Here is an 18,831-nt window from a genome sequence, read left to right as displayed (position 1 = left end):
TGATGTACTTTTGAAATTTATTGTAAATGAATAAAGTGCATATTTGATTCATGTTCTTGTGGTTTGACCTATCCTGATAAGACTGATTGATGTGCCACCAAGCCGGTTGGGGTGGCTTGTCTCAGCCGCCATTGTGAGACCCAAGGCACATGCAGTGTAGGATTAATTAAATCTTTGAACCGGACCAGATTTTCAATATTGCCCTGGACCTTGGAGATTGATGGGCAAAACTAGAAAGTTTCACCTAACCCCTATACTCAATTATGATATTGCACTTGGTGTCTGATTGGGTTGTCTTTGATATGCTAATCAGTGAGATCCTTAGTGGGGATCAAGACCAAGGTATGTTGGGATAGCCTGAGAATTCATCTGAGTGGATGATCATAAAGACAGGATCAGCCCCTTTGTCAGACAAAGGTAATGATCGGGGATGCACTCTCTCTAATGGAAACCAAGACTTCCGGTAGTCAATTTCAATCATTTAGATATGTTTTGCAAAATATATTTTATATGAGATATAAAAGTATATATATTACAGTTTCTAAAATGTTTGCTAAAGGTTTTAATTCCCGGGATCCACATAAGCAGAGATGCAACGCTGTTCATTGCAGCTGAGGGAGAGGTCCTCTCTTGTCAGGCAGTGTTTGATTATTATGGGCTGAGAGGTTAAGTGTAAGGTGATGAGAATAGAATTTATCATATTTTTATCCCCAAATATTCTATCTTTCATACTGAATTTGTACTTAATTGGATTCATATTTGTGGTATTTCGGTTCAGGGCATGAATGAAGGCATCAGAAGCAAAGAAAAGCAAATGGGATGATTTTTCACAGTTTCGGCATCATTTAGTAATTTGGGCCTAACTCGCGTACCCAAACTCCGATTGGGCTGATTCAAGACCCACTGGAAATATAAGAGAAAAATCCACAACTTTTGTGTTTTGGGCTTTCACAGATTTGGCTTACACCAAAGTCAACTCTGGGCCCAAAGTCAGGGAAAATTCGTAGGAAGGCCCAATCCGCAACTGAAGCCCAACTTGAAAGAATGGTAGGATCCATCGTATGGAAGCCAAAAAGGTTGCGAAATGGGTGGGCGAATTTCAAAAATTTTCCTACATTCTTCCAACTGGGATTCATATTCCCAAAGTTGGTGTTCACGCCCAAAGAGGACACCAAGATCCGCTCCTACTGAAGATGACACAACAATATGTGGAATGGAACCATCAAAGTGCGTCTTACACACTGAATCCTTCGCAAGAATCCTCTGGAGACTCTGAGCACCAAATCTTTGCAGTTCTTTCTGCAAAACAGATATCAAGAACTGATTTCTTGATTTCTTTCCTTCAAAGATACAATATTTTCAGAGAATGGCGGCGGCTGGAGGAGAATTCCTGAGATGAAGATGGCGAATATTGCTTCTCTTCTCTCTGGAGAGTTCTGAGGTCCTATCTCAATTCACAACAAGTTTTCTTGCACCAAAAACCCTAGGTTTGAATTCTGTTGATGTTCTCCCTTTTTTTGGGTTTCTCCTCTTTTCTTCTTAATTAAGAAACCTCCTAATGAGGAGTTATCCCAATCCAAATCAATATCTAGATAGGGGATGATCTTAATCCAATCTACAGATTAGGTTAGCTTACTCCTGATCTTATCAGGAGGTTACCATATTCAAATCTGATTTGAATTTGGTCTCCTGGAGTGGATTATGTTAAAGGCCCAATCCTTTTGCTAACCTTAATCTCAGATTTGCCCCCTAAGTGGGTGATCGTATCAACCCAATTCAAAATGGTTTTTTGGCCCATTAAGTGTTTAGTGCTTAACTAGTTTCCAATCTGCTACCCAGTTGGGCTTCTTTGTATGGCGTGGAACCCAAGAATTGATCTACACACCAGCCACATGGGTTCAGCATAGCCTTCATTACAAGGCCTAGCTGAATTCACTGAGAAGCCTAGTGAACCCCTGAGCCCATCATATGGACCCTATGGCCTCAACACTTACATTAAATGGTCCGTGGGTCAAGCCATCTTATAAAAAACCCAGGGACTATGGGCAGGTGCAAGATTAGCCCATCAGGTAATACCCTAAAAGGCCTTACACTTAACCTCTCAGCCTATAATGATCAAGCACTGCCCGACAAGAGAGGACCTCTGCCTCGGCTACAAGGAATAGTGCTGCACTCTCTACTCACACAAATCCCGAGAATTAAAACCATTTGCAAATATTTTGAAATCGTATATATATATCATATATAAATTTTGCAAAACAAAATTCCAACATTTGAAATCAACTGCTGGCAATTTGGTTTCCATCAAAGAGAGTGCATTCCAGATCATTACCTTTGTCCAACAAAGGGGTTGATCCTTTCACTCTGATCACCAACTCAGATGAATTCTCAGACTACCTCAACATCCCCAGGTTTTGACCCCCGCTAAGGATCTCACTGATTGGCATATCAAAGACAGCCCAATCTGACACCTAGTGAAGCATCATAATTGAGTCTAGGGGTCAGGTGTAATTTTCCAGTTTTACCCATCTGTCTCCAAGGTCCAGGACAATACTAGAAATCTAATCCGGTTCAAGGATTTGAGTAATCCCATATTGCATGTGCCTTGGGTCTTACCCTGGTGGCCGAGACAGGCCATCCCAACACTTAGCGCCACACCAGTATCAGCCTTGGTAGGATAAATCTCCCCAGACATATCCAATGGCTGTGAACATTTAAAACTAACACGAGTCTCAATAAGTGTCTAGTTTTAGGGTCTTACATAGAATTATACCAAACAACATGAATCAAACGCCCACTTTATTTATTTACACTAAATATCAAAAGTAGATCAAATCAGATTGAAGCTAAGGGCATACAAAACTGTCCAACACACACTTGCAGAAAAGCCTAGCAACAACCCAATTCGCAAAGGAGGTCTAATAAGAATCCAAGAACAAGAAACTGAGAAGAGTCCTTCCAAATCTAAATTCTTGATGTAATCTTAGAAAGATAAAGGGATTGAGTTCACTAGATAAAGAGATAAAAGTAGGATTAGACTCAGACTTTCTATTCTTGCAAGATAAACTTCAAGAGGAAGTAGGAGATCACCCCCTCCCCTTTAAGCTATATAAAGGGGGGGGGACCAGCTTGGGGCATCACTCAATCTCTGGATTGAATCAAGAAGCAAATGAGCAATCAATCAAGAAAGGAGAAAACAAATCAAGAAACTTGGGGAAGGTGATCAAGAACTCAAGAAACTTCAAGAAAAGGAGATCTCAACACCACAGGCAAATTCAAGAGTTCTTTCTTTTCATTTGTTTGCTTTAATTCTTTAAAAATGAACTGATTTGTTTCTTGCTAGGGCTATGGAAAGCCAAATCAGGTTAATGAATATATTTTTATCTTTATAATTTATCCAAGATTGTGATTTCTGAAAGAATAGTAGGATCCATCTAATGGACGCCATGAAGGGTGCGGAATGGGTGGGTGAATTTCAAAAATTTTCCTACCTTCTTCCAACTAGGAATCATATTCCCTAATTTTAGAATACAATATTCAAGGATTCTACTTGAACCATAATCAAACCAGATCTAAACCAAAAGGAAACAGAAAGGATTAAACCTGATCCGGAGAAACAATATTTCCCAAAGTTGGTGTTCACGCCCAAAGAAGAAACCAAAATCCGATCCCGCTGAAGATGACACAGCTGTGGATGGAACGGAACCTATTAGACAGTTTTGTATGCCCTTAGCTTCAATCAAAATTGATGTACTTTATGAGTTTATTGTAAATGAATAAAAGTGCATATTTGATTCATGTTCCCTTGGTATGTTTTCGTGTAATACCCTTAAACTGGACACTTATTGAGACTTGTGTTAGTTTAGAATGTTCACAGCCAGTGGGTCGGTTTGGGGAGACCTATCCTGACAAGGCTGACACTGTGGTGCCATCAAGTCGGTTGAGGTGGCTTGTCTCAGCTACCGGGGTGAGACCCTAGGCACATACAGTGTGGGATTAATTGAATCTTTGAACTGGACCAGATTTCCAGTATTGCCGTGGACCGTAAAGATTGATGGGCAAAACTGGAAAGTTACACCCGACCCCTAGACTCGATTATGATACTGCACTAGGTGTCAGATCGGGGTGTCTTTGATGTACCAATCAGTGAGATCCTTAGCGGGGGTCAAAACCTGGGTATGTTGGGACAATCCGAGAATTCATCTGAGTGGGTGATCATAGTGACAGGATCAGCCCCTTTGTCGGACAAAGGTAATGATCGGGGATGCGCTCTCACTATTGGAAACCAAGACTGCCGGCAACCGATTTCAACCATTGAGATTTGTTTTGCAAAGTATATTTTATATGAGATATAAAAGTATATATATTATGGTTTCTAAAATGTTTGCAAAAATGTTTTAATTCCCGGGATCCATATAAGTGGAGAGTGCAACATTGTTCCTTGCAGCCGAGGGAGAGGTCCTCTCTTGTCGGGCAGTGTATGATCATTAAGGGCTGAGAGGTTAAGTGTAAGACCATTGAGGATAATTCCTTATGGGCTAATCTTGCATCTGCCCACAGTCCCTGGGTGTTACAAGGTGGCTTGGCCCAGGGACCACTTAGGGTAAGTGTTGGGCCCATAGAGCCCATTCGATGGGTTTCAGGGGGTGCTGTCTTTAACAGTGTATTCGACCAGGCCTTGTAACAAAGGCTGGGTCGAACCCATGTGGCTGATGTGTAAATCAATGCTTGGGTACCATGCCATACAAGGAAGCCCAACTGGGCAGCAGTTAGGAAGGTTAAGTGAGCACATAAGCTTGATGGGCCTAAAGCCCATTTCGAACTGGGCTATTTATTTAGTTAATTAAAAGGGCAAATTCTGAGATGGATTAGCAGATAGGATAGGGTCTTAATCCTATCCACTCAGAGTGTCCAGATCTGAATGTGATTCAGATCTAGAAACCTCCAAATGGGAATAGGATAAAGCTAATCTAATCTGCAGATAAGATAAGGGTTTATCCTTATCACTAGAAGAGAAGGCTGATCCAAATATGATTTGGATAAGCACCTTCTAATGGGATTAGGAGCTGATCTTTTAATTTAACAAAAAGAAGGAGGGGGCGGCAACCTAGAGAAAAAGAGAAACCAAGAAACACATCAGATCTTCTTTAGTGCTGAAATCAAGAAGAGAGAATTCTGCACCCTGCGAATACTCTCTTGCCACCTCCCTGCTCTTGTCGCCCTGTTTGGCAGTTCGATCTCTGGCTATGGGAGAAGTCAAGATTGGATCTTGACATCAGTTCTTTGAGAAAGGATTGAAAAGGAAGCTGTGCTCACGTACCATTCTACTGATTCTTGCGAAGGATAGAGTTCTTGGAGAAGAACACTGCTGATTCTGCTCCATCCTACATTGCGCCATCTTCAGTGGGAGCAGTCTTTGGATCCTTCCATGGGCATGAACACCTTCGTTGGGAGATATTACTTCTCCATATCAGGTATTATTCTCTCCCATTCCTTTTGGTTCAGATCTGGTTCAGTTTAAGGTTCAAGATTTATCCTTGAAAATGTGATTTTCTAAATAGGGAATGTGATTCCAGTTGAAGGGAAAATAATCTGAAATTAATTTTAAATAAATCTGATTATTATTTAGAATTGTTTTTTATAATTTTCTTGATTTATGGGCTGTTCGTACGAGAGGAGATTGAATTCTTGGTTTGCGCAGGGAACCTGCGATTTTGTAGTTCTTGAATTATTTTTGGGTCTGTAAATATTTTTTTTTTATTTTCTAGACTCAATGTATATGTATTCGATCTGATGTAATTGTTAATAGAAATAGGATTTCTATTTAATTTTATTTTGGATCGAAGATGGCGGCGTAGAAAAGGAGATTTCGCAGATAAGAGAAATGCTATCTGCGATTTGCAGTTTGTGAAACTGCATTCTGTGGTCTAACCTCTGTTTGGCAGGAAGGATTGTGCGAACAGCCCTGATTGACTGATTCTTGTTTTTCCTTTTATCAGTATTTAATTTCAGATTATTTTCTTGAATTAAGGATTTAATTAAAAATCAAACCCTAGACCCATTCGAACTAAAATTGGTTCAAAACTGTTTGGACCAATTCTAGGGATTAATCAAGGCTGAAAGTCAGCCCTAATTTCCCACTAATGGGCCTAAGGATTGATATTTAATTAAATGGTTAATTTGGCCCAGCTTGTAAAGGCCCAGTTTTAAATAGTTAAAACTACAAAAGCCCATTTTAAAGGATAAAGCTATATGGGCCGAACTGGGTAACCCTAATTCAGCCCATATACCTAGATAATATGAATGGTTAATATTATGGAATTTTAACGGGCTTCCAACGGGCCTTACAGATAATTAATTGATTGGATCAATTTATCCCTGCATGTGATGTATGGATGTGTGATGTGCTGTGTACATGGGCCATAAGTACTTGGCCCATGCTCATTCGACAGTGGCTCTTGCGCACACCATGGCTGAATGCACATCATTGCCATGGTGTCCCTTTCAGTCATTAGATGACTTCCCTCAGTGGTGGGCCCCACACCTCATCAAGAGGTTACGTGCAGAACCCTACTCGATTCAAGGCCCACCGAAATCTGGCTTTATGATAGTCAGTGGGAGCCACTTTGGTTTGACCTAAATCAAACTAGGGCGTAATTTTGTTCCCTCCAGCTAATATGAGTGCATGTGATAGGGAGATTCATGTGATGAACTCTCTAAAGGCTTTCCATCATTAGCATGAGGATGAGTCATTCAGTAATGAGGAAATGCACCAAAAAATGGGGCGTCATAGACCGATGTGGGAGGGGCTTCACCAGAAAATGGGAACTCTCTCACGGTACCTTGGCGTTCACGAATATGATGGGTAAGCACTCACTGGATAGAAAGGTTTACCTGAAAACGGCTCTGAACCTTGTCTGACAGAGGCCAAAGGGAAAACTCATATGATGAGTGGATATGATCCTTCACAGAAAGGTGGTGGGGTTATGCAGCTGAAATAGTTGGCTCCATGCACCCTATGTGATTTCCCACATTTCTAGAGACAACCCGTAGTCTCCGTCACTGAGAAAGGAGGGAAATCTCAGAGACGAATAAATGGAAATGGATCATAGATTAAAATCCATATCTATGAAATGAACATGAATCAAATTTGGTTGTGGACTGATGTTTGCTCTTTTATCAGAAAATGGCAAACGAATCTTTTGCAAAACTGCTTGGTGACAACAAGTTGAAGGGCCCAAACTATGCTGACTGGTACAGGAACCTTATGCTGGTCCTAGCTTCTGAAAAGCTGGACAAAGTGGCAAAGAATCCTACCCCGGGGCGTCCGGGTGATAGGGCTACTGAGGCTCGAAGGTGAGACTATCAAGAATGGGAGGAGAAAAACTCCCTTGCCCGGTGTTACATCATTGCCTCCTTAGACAACCCGATACAGAGGCAGTTCGATCAGATCAAACTTGCCAAAGACATATTGGATAGTCTCTGGACAATGTATGAAGAGCAGAATCATTCTACTCGATGAACTGGAGGCTCTTGGATCCGGGCTGGACCAAGCAACCCAGATAGATGCTATCCTTAACTCTTTGCCTCCTTCCTTTAATCCGTTCATTATGAACTATAACATGAACAAGCTGAATGTCAGCTTACAAGAGCTCAGCAATATGTTGCAATGAGCTGAAGAAACTGATTAGAAAGGATGAGCCTGTAGCCATGCTTGTTGAAGCTGGCAAGATAGGCAAGAGAAAGAGGAAGGCAAAGAAGCCTCGGAAGAAAACCACTAAGAGCAAGAATCAGAAGAAAGACATAGCATCGGATGCCTGTCACTTCTGCAAAAAGACCGGCCACTTGAAAAGGAACTGTCCTGCCTACCTGGAATCCAAGAAAGGTAACTTCGAAACTTGTGTTATAGAAACCAATTTGTTGGTAGCTTCTGCATCCTAGTGTATTGACTCCGGGGCTTCAACTCATGCGTGTAACTCACTGCAAAGGTTCAAGGTAAGCAGAAGGCTGAGTGAAGGAGAAGTCACACTCTACTTAGGGACTACTGCAACTGTTGCAGCCGCGGCCATAGGAACCGTGGAGTTAATTTTTAGAGAAGGAACAATTGTACGGAAAGACTATCTTTATGTGCAAAATTTAAGAAGAAATTTGATTTCTGTCTCAAAACTGTGTGCATATGGTTATTCTGTCTTCTTTAGTAATATGATCACTATTAAAAGAAACAACAGATTCATCGCATACAGGGAACTGGAGAACGGTCTCTATGTTCTACATCCTTCTCTAGAAGCTACCATAACCGAAACTACGTCGGCTGAAATCCCTAAGAAGAGAGCTCGTGATACAGTTAATCCCACGTGCCTGTGGCATTATCGACTTGGCCACATCGGTGTTGACTGAATCACAAGGTTGGTAAAGGAAGGTCCTTTGGATTTTCTAACTATAGAAGATCTTTCCACTTGTGAGCCTTGCCTACAAGGCAAGATGACAAAACGACCATTTAACAGTAAGCCTGAAAGATGTACTGGTACACTTGACCTAATACATACTGATGTATGTGGTCCCCTGAGTGTTAGGACACGAAATCAACACGTGTATTTTATCACCTTCACAGATGATTTTTCCCGATACAGTTACGTGTACCTAATGAGACACAAGTCTGAATCTTTTGCAAAGTTCAAAGAGTTTAGACAAGAGAACGAGAAACAGTTAGGGAGAGAAATTAAGGCCCTTCGATCAGATCGAGGTGGCAAATATCTCTCTGATGAATTCAAGGACTACTTAAAGGACTATGGGATAATATCACAATTAGCTCCTCCTTCTACACCACAACTTAATGGTGTTTCGGAGAGGAGGAATAGGACCTTATTGAATATGGTCCGGTCACTTCTCATACACATAGAGTTACCCTCATCCTTTTGGGGTTATGCATTAGAGACTGCGATTTATGTGCTGAATCGGGTTCCAACCAAATCGGTTCCGAATACTCCATATGAACTTTGGACCGGAAAGAAACCAAGTGTTAGACACTTGAAGATTTGGGGTTGGCCAGCACACGTTAAAAGAACGAGTGCAGACAAGTTGGAAGCCAAGACCAGCCGTTGCCTATTTGTAGGCTACCCAAAAGGCTCTTTAGGTTACCTATTCTATGACCCAAGTGAGCAGAAAATGTTCTACAGTCGTAATGCACAATTCTTGGAAACTGACTATATCCTGGACACCCATCGTCAGGAAGTTGTTCTTGATGAGGAGAGCTCAGGAGCAGTGGGAGATGTCCCACAAGTTCCAGGTAGTGACCAACCTAGAAGATCCACTTGGGTATCCAGGCCACCAGTCCGTTATGGTTATGACCAGGATAGTTACCTGGTGGAAACCTTGACTAGTGAGGAGGATCCCGTGACTTACACGGAAGCTATGTGGGACATAGATTCCGAGAAGTGGGTGTAGGCCATTAGATCAGAGATGGACTCAATGGAGACCAATCGAGTCAGGACTCTAGTAGATCTGCCCTCCGGGGTAAAAGCAATCGGTTGCAAATGGATTTACAAGAGGAAGAAGGGCCCCGATGGTAGGATTGAGACCTTGAAAGCTCGTCTGGTGGCGAAAGGGTACACTTAGAAAGAGGGCATTGATTATGAGGAAACCTTTTCGCTTGTGGCCATGCTTAAATCCATTAGGATCCTGCTAGCTGTAGTAGCATACCATGATTATGAGATTTGGCAAATGGATGTCAAAACTGCATTCCTGAATGGAGATCTTACTGAATATATCTATATGCAGCAGCCGCAAGGCTTCATTGCTGCAGGTTAGGAAAACATGGTATGTAAACTTAATAGATCCATTTATGGACTTAAGCAAGCTTCTAGAAGTTGGAACATCCGTTTTGACTCTGCCGTCAAATCGTTTGACTTCGAGCAGAATCTGGATGCCCTGTGTTTACAGGAAGTACAGTGGAGATAAGGTTACCTTCTTGGTTCTGTATGTAGATGACATTCTACTCATTGGGAATGATGTAGTGATGTGTTGCTCATTGTGACACTAGCAAGTGCACTAGCCGTTCAAGTAATAAAGTAGTGAGTGAAGTATCGTTCCCACGAGGATTTAGGAAACAATTACCAATACTAAATTAAGCACTTCTTATCTGATCAACAAATAAATCAAAACTCTAATGAAAGCTAAGAAATCCTAAATTAAAATCTATCTAAATCATTGGCCCATTTGCCTTCAATTCAGGTTAGAAGAGTAAGCAGTAAATGTCAATCTCAGAATTCAGCAATCTATCAATTTGAATCATTCGAATGAATCATTATTGAGCCTTGGTTTGGTGAAACCCCAAGGTCATGAACAGCCTCTCTCAAGTGCATGTCCATCCTATGCATGAGTGATGGTTCTTCTATCTCTAGCAAAAATCTAATCCCCATGCATGCATTTCTTCAAACACTTCTAAGGCATCAATTCAAATCTGAATTGATCACCAACTGAATTGTGCAAGTTATCTCTAACCTTGCACTCAATTCAGTTCTTGAATAGTAGATCTGAATTCCTAGAGTCTCTCTCAAGCACTCTACGAATTCCAAGCTGTAGATTAATTCGCCCAATCTGAAAATTGCAGATCTGAATTCTCTTTCAAGCAATTCAGATCTTGCAATCTCAGATCTGAGAATTCAGATCTGAGTTTTGAAGGTTAGTTGGCCGAATTACTCTACAATCACACCCTTATTCAAGAAACTTCAAGTACAATACATGACCATTTGAATGAATCAAAAAGAATTAGATTGCTGAACTGAAATTTTACAAGCTGAAATACATCAAGGAAGAATGGAAACAAGGAGAAAGAAGAAAGAAAATATAACTAAGAAACTGAATTCAAATCAAAAGAGAATGAAACTACAAATGATTTATTACAAAAGATCTTTGAATCACAAACCCTCAATTCGAACTCACCTTCTTCTTCTAGCTTGCTTGTGTTGAACTTCCTTCAGCCCTTCTTCTTCTTCTTCCTTGCGCCTAGCCTTCTTCTCTTCTCTTCTCTCAAGGTGGCCGAACCTCTAAGAGTGGGAGAGCCTTCCTCTCAAGCAATTGAACAACTTTCTCCCCTCCTAGAGGCCTCCTTATATAGTTTTTCAAAGGGGCTCTTGCCCCTTCTTGAAACATCTAGAATGGGGTGTATTACACCCCTCATGAACCTTCTAGAGTGCTCCCTCCTTCTCTTCAAGAAACTTCTAGGAGTTGCCGCGCCTAGCTCCCTTTGGGCTGCTATTTGGGCTACAACTTAGCTTGCTTTTGAGCTCAAGTGGGCTACACTCTAGGCTGTTATTTGGGCTAAAAATGTGCTGGGCCAAAATTTTCTTCTTGCTAGGCTTCTTCCCTTGGATTTTCCAAAGAGTTTCACTTGCTCTTCTTGGGCCGAATGAAATTCTCTTGCTCTCATGGCTGGGCCGGACTGAAATTGGTAAATTTTGGGTTTTCTTTTCTTGCTTTTGCCTTCTTTTTATTGATTTGGCTCCCCCTGAAATCTTTCTTGCAATTAAGCTAAAATACGGCAAAATTTAATTAAACCATCATAAAATTTTATGCAAAAACCTCATAAAATATAGATAAATTGTAGGTTCATCAAATACCCCCACACTTAAGCTTTTGCTTGTCCTCAAGCAAAGACATCAGCCATAAACTTAACATTCCCCCCTTCTGTTCTCACCATTTACCTGGTGAACTTTTTAAGATAGAAAAAAAAAGAAAAAGTAGTCGGGGAGCTTTTGTAAGTGCTCAACTTTTATTCTTGTAAATTACCATTTAAGATATGTATCAGATCCAAGGAAAGAAGAATATGAATTTCATCATAGTCTAGCCTTCACGCCTAATTCATATATAAATCAGCTCCTTAATTGTCAAGGTTAATAATCAAATTTCACTAAGTTTCACATCTGTAACTAAATCTTAATGAGAGTTCAACTTTAAATTGCCCCTTTGAACCTCGGTTGTCACCACAATTACTTATTTCTAAGGGTGAGTGCATTTTATGCTCCATCTCACCTTTTTTTTTCTTTTCGGTGTGAGTGCATTTTATGCTCCATCTCACACTTTTCTCTCTCTCTTTTTTTTTTTTTTTTTTTTTTTTTTTGGTGTGAGTGCATCTTATGCTCCATCTCACACTGGTCACTTGCTTGAGGTAGGTAAATAGGACTCATGTTCTAAGCTGCTAGTTTTACTATTCAGCTCAGAATAGCGGAGTCAATTTGGGCTTTTGTCCTTCTTTTGCAATTATTGAACCTCAAGAATCAACATTTCAGATGTGCACTAGTTTTCTTGACCATTAACAATGAAATCAAGGGCTTCCATACACATGAAGGAAGTTAGGGCTAGTCATGCTGAAAGGCATATTCAGCTCCCCTTTTCTCCTGCATATATCAAATTGGGTTATTCACAAGAATAAAAACTTAACAAGTACATCAGTCTCCCTCAACTCATTGAATTCCTTCTTAAAAAAAATCATCAAATAAATAGTAATGAACTTGAGGGGTTCCAGTCTTTTTTTTTTTTTTTTTTTTTTTCTTTTTGTGATGTCATTGCCTGCATATGTGTGTTGGGGTGCATGAGGTGCATGGTTTCAACCCCCATACCCTAGCCTCGGGCTCACTCCCCCACACTTGAGATGAACATTGTCCTCAATGTTCGTAGTGTTAGGGAGTCACATTTGCTAGAGCAAATTGAAGAAAAGAAAATGATGAACTGAGTCCTTAAAGAATTGGAATTTTGAGAAAAAGATCTTTATTTTACTAACTAATATTCTAAAAAGATAAATGACAAAAAGATTCCTTAACTTGTTCATGAGCAAGCATAAGAGATTATTGGTTATCTAGATAAACAGTGGATGGAGGGGGTACAGTACTGCCCATTAAATATGGTTTCAGGCGCTGACCATTTACTTTAAACGTGCCCTGAACCGGGTGGGTGAGTTCTATAGCCCAATGGGGAAAAACCTGTGAAATGGTAAAGGGTCCAGACCACCTGGATCTCAACTTACCTGGAAACAAGCGGAGACGGGAATTATATAACAATACCTGTTGTCCTACATAAAAGTCCCGTCTTAGCAAGTTCTTATCATGCCAGTTTTTTATTCTTTCTTTATAAACTTTGGCATTCTCATAGGTGGTAAGTCTGAATTCATCCAATTCATTCAATTGCAACCGCCTTTTAGCCCCTGTGGCCTGAATGTCAAAATTTAAGAATTTAAGAGCCCAATAGGCCATGTGTTCCAATTCAACTGGTAAATGGCATGCTTTACCAAAGACCAATCTGTAGGGGGACATGCCAATGGGTGTCTTAAATGCAGTTCTGTATGCCCATAATGCATCATCTAATTTGATGGACCAATCTTTTCTGGTGGATGCTACGGTCTTTTCCAGAATTCTTTTGAGTTCCCTGTTAGCCAACTCCACTTGGCCACTGGTTTGAGGGTGATAAGGGGTAGCTAATTTATGTGTAATTCCATATTTCTGCATTAACCTCTCAAATTGGCTATTGCAGAAGTGAGTTCCCCTATCACTAATTATAGCTCGCGGAGTGCCAAATCGGGAGAATAGCTTCTTTAGGAAGTGTACCACCCTTCTTGAGTCATTTGTGGGTAAAGCCATGGCTTCTACCCATTTGGATACATAGTCAACTGCAACGAGGATGTACTTATTCCCAAAAGAATTCGGGAAAGGTCCCATGAAATCTATACCCCAAACATCAAAGATTTCACAAATTAAAATATTGGAAAGGGGCATTTCATTCCGTCGGGAAATGTTTCCCGATCTTTGGCATTTGTCACATGTGGACACATACCGATGGGCATCTTTGAAAAGTGTGGGCCAATAAAAACCTGATTGCAAAACCTTGGCTGTAGTGCGACTAGCTCCAAAATGACCTCCTGCTTCTTTATCATGGCAAAATTGGAGTACCGACTCCATCTCCTCCTCGGGGACACATCTCCTTATGATATGATCTGCACACAATTTATACAAAAAGGGTTCCTCCCACAGATAGTATTTTACATTAGAAAAGAATTTCTTTTTCTGTTGATATGAAAGGTTAGGAGGAAGGACTTGTGCAGCTAGATAATTAGCAAAATCAGCATACCAAGGATATGAGTATTTCTGTATTGAGTACAACTGCTCATCCGGAAATTCTTCTCGAATGTTGCTGGTCAGCAGCCAGGTTTGCAGCCAGGAGAGATGGTCAGCAGCTAGGTTTGCAGCACCCTTCAGGTCTCTAATCTCAATGTCAAACTCTTGCAATAAAAGGATCCACCTGATCAGTCTTGGTTTTGAGTTTTGCTTGGTAAGCAAGTGCCTTAATGCCGAGTGATCTTTGTGGACAACAACCTTGGATAATATCAGATATGAACGAAACTTATCAAGTGCAAATATTACTGCTAACAGCTCCTTTTTTGTGGTGGTGTAATTGAGTTGGGGTCCAGTCAAGGTTCTGCTAGCATAGTAAATTGGCTGAAAATGTTTGTTCATTCTTTGTCCTAAAACAACTCCTATAGCAAAATCACTCGCATCACACATCAATTCAAATGGGAGGGTCCAATCTGGTGCTACCATAATAGGTGCATGGATCAATTTGTCTTTCAAGATGTTGAAAGCATGAAGACATTCAGTTGAAAATTCAAAAGGCACTTCTTTCTTAAGCAAGGTAGATAATGGCTTGGAAATTTTTGAGAAATCTTTAATAAACCTTCTATAGAATTCGACATGTCCTAAGAAACTTCTCAAAGAACGAACAGATGTTGGGGTTGGCAATTTTTCAATTGCCTCCACCTTGGCCTTGTCGACTTCTATACCTCTTTGAGAGATCTTGTGTCCAAGCACTATGCCTTCTTGCACCATAAAATGACATTTCTCCCAATTTAACACAAGATGTGTTTCTTTACATCTAGTAAGCACCTGTTCCAGATTATTCAAACATGCATCAAACGAAGAGCCAAAAACTGAAAAATCATCCATGAAGATCTCAATAAATTTTTCAACCATATCAGAAAATATAGACATCATACATTGCTGAAAGGTTGTTGGGGCATTGCATAACCCAAAGGGCATCCTTCGGTATGCAAAGGTTCCATATGGGCAAGTAAAAGTGGTCTTTTCTTGATCTTCTGGTGCAATTGGTATCTGGTTATACCCTGAATATCCATCCAAGAAACAATAATACTCATGCCCGGCTAGCCTCTCCAACATTTGATCCATAAATGGAAGAGGGAAATGGTCCTTCCGGGTGGCTTCATTTAATTTTCTATAGTCAATACACACACGCCATCCGGTAACGGTTCTAGTAGGGATGAGTTCATTTTTCTCATTTGGAACAACAGTCGTACCCCCTTTTTTGGGCACAACTTGCACAGGGCTTATCCAAGAACTATCAGAAATAGGATAAATGATCCCAGCATCTAACAACTTAATTATTTCAGCCTTTACCACTTCTTTCATGTTGGGGTTCAGGCGCCTTTGGGGCTGAACGGAAGGCTTGCTGTCCTCTTCCATCAAAATTCTGTGAGTGCAGATTGATGGATTAATGCCTTTGATATCTTCTACCTTCCAAGCTATAGCATTTTTGTGTTCCCGCAACACTCTTAATAATTTTTCCCTTTGTAAGGGATTCAGCGCTGCAGAAATTATCACGGGGAGATCTGATGGTTCCTCAAGGAAAGCATACTCTAAATGGGATGGTAATTGCTTCAGTTCAAGGGTGGGGGGTTCTTGGGGTGATGGTTTACCTGATGGTCCGGGCAATTTGCCTAAGTTCTCTAATTTAAGAAACCCCTTTCCCTTGAATTGAGGCTTATCATTCAGGTATGCTATCATGAGGTTTATTTTTTCATTTTCTGCTTCTTCAAGTTCTCCCTGCTGGAGGCAGAGTTCAAGAGGATCAGTTATTCTACTTACCTGGAAGCATTCATCAATTGTCAATTCAATGGCATCAATCATAAAACAAGAATCATCACTAGAGGGTGCATGTTTCATAGCATCAGACATTTTAAAAATCATCTCCTCATCTTGTATCCTAAGGCTGAGTTGTCCTTGTTGGACATCAATCATTGCTTTCCCGGTAGCCAGGAAAGGTCTCCCTAGGATAAGCGGGACCTCCACATCTTCTTGCATGTCTAACACAATGAAATCAACTGGAAAAATGAATTTGTCAACTTTAACTAACACATCTTCTATGATCCCCCTAGGATGTCTAATGGATCTATCAGCCAATTGTAATGCCACTCTAGTGGGTTGGGGTTCATTCAACCCCAATTTCTTGAAGATAGAATATGGCATTAAATTGATGCTAGCTCCCAGGTCACATAAAGCTTTTTCAATTTTTAAACTGCCAATGGTACAAGGAATAGTGAAACTCCCTGGATCTTTGAGTTTCTAAGGCAGCTTGTTCAAAAGGATAGCAGAACATTCCTCATTTAATGCAACTGTAGCCACATCTCCTAGTTTCCTTTTGTTTGCCAATAATTCCTTCAAAAACCTTGCATAGTGTGGCATCTGGGCTAAAGCATCAGCAAAAGGAATATTAATATGTAAACTTTTAAATATTTCAAGAAACTTACCAAATTCCTTCTCCAATTTTTGTTGCTTCAGCCTGTTAGGGAATGGAACTTGCGGTTGTTGGTGCATCCCTTGTTGTGCTTCTGGTTGTTCCGTCTTTTGTTGTCTAGTTCCAAGGCTTGTTTTTGCCTTGGGTTCAGCCCAATTCTTTTTTTCTACCTCAGGCAACTCTTTTCCACTTCTTAAGGTAATAGTTTGCACCTGCTCTCGTGGATTCACTTCAGTGTTGCTTGGAAGAGTTCCCGGCAGTCTGGAAGAGATTAATTGTGCCAATTGCCCCACTTGGTTTTCCAGGTTTTTGATTGAGGCTTCCTGGTTCTGGAACCTAGTTTCTGCACCTGCTATAAATTTTGTCATCAGTTCCTCCAAATTGGATTTCGGTTCAGGCTGATGATAAGTCTGGTGGAACGGCTTGGAAATATGTTGATTTGGCCAGGACTGGTTTGAATGTCCCCTCCATCCTGGATGAAAAGTATGGTGACTCTGGTAACCCTGTTGTCTTGACGAATTGCTGACATAGTCAACTTGTTCAGTAGATGGTCTGAACTGATTGCCAACTTGGCAGTCTGTACTGATGTGGCCTCCCCCACACAATTCACAATTAAGAGGCTGCACATGCATGGCAGCTATCTGCATTTCATCTATTTTTTTACTGAGTGCTCCTATTTGTGCAGCTAGTGCTGTATAAGTGTCAACATTATGCAAGCCTTGCTGCTTCCTAGTTTGAGTCCTTTCCGAATGCCATTGATAATTGTTGGCTGCCATTTCCTCAATAAGTGCATGGGCAACCTCAGGAGTTTTATTATTTATGGATCCTCCGGCTGCAGCATCTAATATGGTCTTATTTGAGTCAGTAAGACCATTATAGAAAGTCTGCACTTGCAGCCAAATGGGGAGGCCATGGTGAGGAACTCTCCTTAACAGCTCCTTGTATCGTTCCCATGATTCATATAAAGATTCCCCCTCTTGTTGGAAAAAAGTAGTGATGTCATTCCTCATTTTAGCAGTTTTAGAAGGGGGAAAATATTTAGAGAGAAAACGGCTGGCCATTTCGTCCCATGTGGCTATAGATCCTGCCGGTAATGAGTTCAACCAAGCTTTGGCTTTATCCTTCAAAGAAAATGGGAATAACCTCAGCCGGATGGCATCATCACTTACCCCATTGTGTTTGAAGGTGTCACAGATTTCCAAGAAGTTAGCAATATGGGCATTCGGATCCTCATGAGCCATACCACAAAACTGAACCGTATTTTGTATCATTTGGATTATGGCCGGTTTAATTTCGAAGTTATTGGCAGCAATAGTTGGCCTGATAATGCTGGAGACAGTCCTGGTGAGGGTGGGCTTGGCATAATCCATCATAGTTCTTTGTTCAGCCATTTCTTGTGCTTCTTGTCTGACTTGCTTAGCAGCTCTCAAATAAACACGAAGAGTCCGTTCAATCTCTGGGTCGTAAAGGATCTCTTCCAGTTCAAGTCTGCTTGTCATAAACTGTTAAAGTCAAAGCAATAAAAATGCCAATATTCACAAAAGAAAATAAATAACTAATCCTATCACACTGTAAAGTGAAGTATTGGAATACAAAACCTACATCCTATCATGAATAAATGAAGCCGATTATACTAAAAGCAGATTTAAACCAATCATCTTATTCAAGGTTCCTTTATCTACATCCATCGATTGCAACATCTGAATTCAGACCCAATTTAGATCTGAGTTCAGATCTACAAGTCTTTGGTATTGTTAGTCTAGAGAAATTAATAAATAATAATTCAGATCTGAGCTGGATATCTCATACACACTCATTGGTATACACTACAATATACATCCATTAAGGTTGGAATCAATTCTGTGATGCTTTAGGGCTGAAATCAGATTTGATCTGAAAAAAAAAAAAATTTAAAAGGATCTGAAATAAACTAAAACCAGTCCTGAGTTAGGCTTGGGTTAAAGATTTTAAACTCTACAATTGAAGCTCAAACCTGTATAGCTGATGCATATCAAACACTTGCTAAGACCTGAAAATTGGGTCTGCAATGTTTGGTATAGCAAACTATTCGGTCTATACAACTTTTGTAGAAATCTGAAATCAGGTCTACTAACTGTTGCACTATAGCAGCCCTGCTACAGATCTGAATGCTAAAAAAATACTTGGAAAGTGCTAATTTTTCTTAAATATCTAAGGCATAACAATTATTCAATCCAAACATACACCTCCTTAGCTAATGTAGCTTGGTTACAAGTG

The 18,831-nt window shown here is 40.5% G+C and overlaps 1 non-coding gene across 1 annotated transcript; it reads left to right on the top strand.

The window, feature by feature from the left end:
- Positions 1 to 17,481: 17,481 nt before the first annotated feature.
- On the top strand, positions 17,482 to 17,588 carry LOC148861034 (small nucleolar RNA R71). The gene has a single exon (XR_016095194.1). It is a non-coding gene; the product is annotated as a small nucleolar RNA R71 (small nucleolar RNA).
- The last annotated feature ends 1,243 nt before the right edge of the window (positions 17,589 to 18,831 follow it).

This window comes from Nelumbo lutea, chromosome 4, assembly GCF_056320005.1.
Source record: "Nelumbo lutea isolate HS-2025 chromosome 4, American lotus-T2T, whole genome shotgun sequence".
In the NCBI taxonomy this organism is placed as follows: Eukaryota; Viridiplantae; Streptophyta; class Magnoliopsida; order Proteales; family Nelumbonaceae; genus Nelumbo; species Nelumbo lutea.
Note: the sequence above shows the minus strand (reverse complement) of the source record. Positions and strands in the feature narration are given on the sequence as shown.